The 4,023-nt window shown below is 36.4% G+C and overlaps 1 pseudogene; it reads left to right on the forward strand.

The window, feature by feature from the left end:
- The first annotated feature begins 532 nt into the window (after window positions 1–532).
- LOC109556658 (olfactory receptor 4C46-like) lies at window positions 533–1,526 on the forward strand (annotated as a pseudogene).
- Window positions 1,527–4,023: the final 2,497 nt, after the last annotated feature.

Here is a 4,023-nt window from a genome sequence, read left to right on the forward strand (position 1 = left end):
TACAGTCTGATACTAATGTTGTTCTATCTTCCCTCCCCTTACTAAACCTCATCGCACTTCATACAAGTAAGAAAAAGATCATTTTTGGAATTAAATCCAACACACCTTCTCTCTCTCACATCCCTCTTCATCCTTATTTTCACATTTTCATTTAACTTACATGGTTTCTCATTTCCTAAGAATAAAGGGAAAACCCCGTGGTTTTGCATTCATACCCTTTACCCTTTACATCCATATTCTACCTTTCATCTCAGGTTTGGCTGCCACTGTATGTGGGATCTATTGATTCATATTGGGCTTGCGTCATCTCACATAAGTATATGTGCACAGAAATTCTCCCACCTTTGTGTTCAGAGTCCCTCATGTCTCTAACTCTAAGTATTTTCTCTCCTCAGGGGAGTATGTAAGTTATCTTTAACAGATCAGAAATATTTTTCCTATGTCAAGAAAAGAACTCAAAAATTCAGAACTCCATATAACCTGGGCATTTATTTTTTATTACATGGAGAGGCTTAGTGAAATCAAGGTTGAGGTGCTGAAAAGTAACTTTTTTTTTTTTTTTTTCAGGTAACATAATGAACCATAATACAAAATAAATGGAGAATAGGAGCAACGTGACAGAGTTTGTTCTCTTGGGGCTCACACAGAATTCAAAGTTGCAGAAGATCATATTTGTTTTGTTTTTGGTTGTCTACATCATCTCTGTGGTAGGAAATTTGTTCATCATGGTCACCATTATAGTCAGTCCATTACTGGGATCTCCCATGTACTTTTTTCTGGCTTATCTCTCCCTTATTGATGCTTGCTACTCCTCTGTGAATACCCCTTAACTGATTGTCGATTCCCTCCGTGAAAGGAATACCATCCTCTTCAATGGATGCGTGATGCAAATCTTTGGGGAACATTTCTTCGGAAGTGCTGAGGCCATCCTGCTCACTGTGATGGCCTATGACCGCTATGTGGCCATCTGCAAGCCCTTGCACTACACAAGCATCGTGAACTGGAGGGTGTGTTGGCTGCTAATTGGAGTAGCATGGGCGGGAGGCTTTCTTCATGGAATCATACAGATCTTTTTCATCTTCAGATTACCCTTCTGTGGCCCTAATGTCATAGACCACTTTTTGTGTGATCTGAACCCTTTGCTAAATCTTGCCTGCACTGATACTCACATTCTAGGACTATTTGTTGCTGCCAACAGTGGTTTCATTTGTCTTATAAACTTCATCCTCTTGGTGGGCTCCTATGTGGTCATTCTGCACTCCCTAAGGAACCACAGTTTGGAGGCAAGGCGCAAGGCCCTCTCCACTTGTGTCTCCCACATCACAGTTGTCACCATGCTCCTTGTGCCCTGCATTTTTGTATATCTGAGACCACCAGTTTCTTTACCAATTGATAAAGCAGTGGCTGTATTCTACACTATGATAACTCCCATGTTAAATCCATTCATCTATACCTTGAGAAATGCCCAGATGAAAAATGCCATTAGGAATTTGTATAATAGAAAATCTATTTCAGGTGATAAATAAGAGGTACACAGAGACCAGCATTGATTCTCCTGGTGCAAAGTTCAGAAGGACATTGTTGATACTTTCAGCAAAAAAGACCTTTGAGATAAAGGGGGGAAAATAGCCACTATAAATCATAGATTCCACAATGAGGAGAAGAAATGATGCATGAAATGTGAGACAAAGTGGCAGGAGACTACTTTTTAATGTTTGGAACATTCTGAGAAAACTAAGACTTAGTTTTTCTAGCTTTATCTATCTATATGCCTTAATAAATTCATTCTAATAAAACAAAAAATAAATACATTGATATTGAACTGATATCGCTGTAACTATCCAAATAAGTAGGCATTGCTATTATCCTCATTTTATAGGTGATGAAATAAATAGAATGGGAAAATTCCAAAACGGAAATATTGAAGAACCATATTTTTAGCTGCTGTCTCAGACCATGTTCTTAACTGCAGAAATATGCTGTCAGACAATGATACAAAGGTAACATAATTATGTTGTTCAGTTGCTAAATCATTTCTGACTCTTTGGGACCCCATAGACTGCAGCACCCCAGACTCCTCTGTCCTCCACTCTCTCTTAGAGTTTGCTCAGACTCATGTTTGTTGAGTTGGTGATGCTATCCTATGATCTCATCTGCCTCCCCTCCTCCTTTTGCCTTCAATCTTTTGCAACATGAGGATCTTTTCCAATGAGTCAGCTCTTTCTATCAAGTGGCCAAAATATTGGAACTTCAGCTTCAGCATTAGTCCTTCCAATGAAGAGTCAGGGCTGATTTCCTTGAGGAAAGACTGGTTGGATCTCCTTGCAGTCCTAGGGACTCTCAAGAGTCTTCCACAGCACCACAGTTTGAAAGCATTAAGTCTTCTGTGCTCAGACTTCTTTATAGTCAAAATATCACATGCACATATGACTATTGGAAAAACATATTGATACTACTTACCATTTATTGAGACAGGGACTGTGCTGAAATTGTGTATATGATGTGTGCTAAGTCGCTTTAGTCATGTCCGACTCTTTGTGACCCTGTGGACTGTAGCCCACCGGGATCCTCTGTCCATATATATATATATATATGTGTATATATGGTATGTGATATGTAACACCGTGGTATATAACTCCCCTCTAGGTCATCACAGAGCATCGACCTGAGCTCCCTGTGCTGTACAGCAGCTTTCCTCTAACTATTTTACACATGATATTTTCAATGCTATTCTCTCAGTTCATCCAGACCCTCTTTCCTCCACTGTGCCCACAAATCAATTCTCAACATCTGCACCTCTAGTCCTACCTTACACATAGGTTCATCTTTGCCTTTTTTCTAGATTCCATACATATGCATTAATATATGATAAACAATGGAACATTTAAACTCTAAGGGGAATTCAAGGAATGTTGTACAATATTCCAAATTTTCTTAATGCATTAAAAATCACTTTGTATTGCTCATGTTACAATCTTATCCTGAAAACCCATCAAAAAGAGTTAAGATCCATGTAAAAGAATGGTCTAATATCAGACAGGAATTTCAATTAATTAAAGAAATTAAGTCATACTCTGTAAAGTATTTCCCTACCTGCTAATAATATCTTCAAGTCACAATGTCTGATTTATGATAAATGTTAGATGAATAAGTGTAAGTATAAGGGAAGATGAATAAATTCAACAAAATATTGGGCAAAATGTAGTATTGCAGACTAGGAATTTTTTTCTACCTTTACCGGTTTCAGACTCAGGCAAGTTATCTAGGTATATGTCTTTTGAAAACTAAGATGTGGTTTTATTCCTGCATAAACTAGGAATAAGGAATAAATTGAAAATAACCTCATTATCTTTTGAACAAAATACTCTACCAGTCCTAAGCATGATATCATCATTCTGTTTTTCCCTATATTTCTCTGTCAATATTTTTTCAATATTTATTATTTTATATTGATTATTTCATATTTATTGGTTTTTATATTTTGATTTAAAAATCAAAACATATTTCCTGCATTTACTTTTTGGTAAAATTTCATTATAAAAATATATTTTTTGTTTTTTATTTTTATTTACTTTTTAAATTTTTTATGTTACTTTATTTTTTTATTATTATCATTATTTTTACTTTACAATATTGCTTTGGTTTTGCCATACATCAACATGTATCCACCATGGGTATACACGTGTTTTGTTTTGAATTTGTAGCCCCATTTACACAAAAAGCAACCCTAGCATAAGTATATTCCATTCATTTCACCCACCCTACATTCATTAAACAACACATATTTTTCAGCCCAAGGAACGTATCAAATAGTGACAGTTGCTGGGGCTTCAGCATGAATAAAGAAAAACCTGAATGATGTCTCCACAGACCTTAGATTCATAGATTCTCAGAAGAGAGCAAAAAATTACAACACAGTACTATAAACAGTAAGATAATGGAAACAAGGGTACTTACTCTGAAAGCACTTTTGAGGAACACAGAACAAAGACCTGGGGGTTCAGAAAACACTCCAAGGTGAAA

The sequence above is a fragment of the Bos indicus genome, chromosome 28, assembly GCF_029378745.1.
Source record: "Bos indicus isolate NIAB-ARS_2022 breed Sahiwal x Tharparkar chromosome 28, NIAB-ARS_B.indTharparkar_mat_pri_1.0, whole genome shotgun sequence".
NCBI lineage: Eukaryota > Metazoa > Chordata > Mammalia > Artiodactyla > Bovidae > Bos > Bos indicus.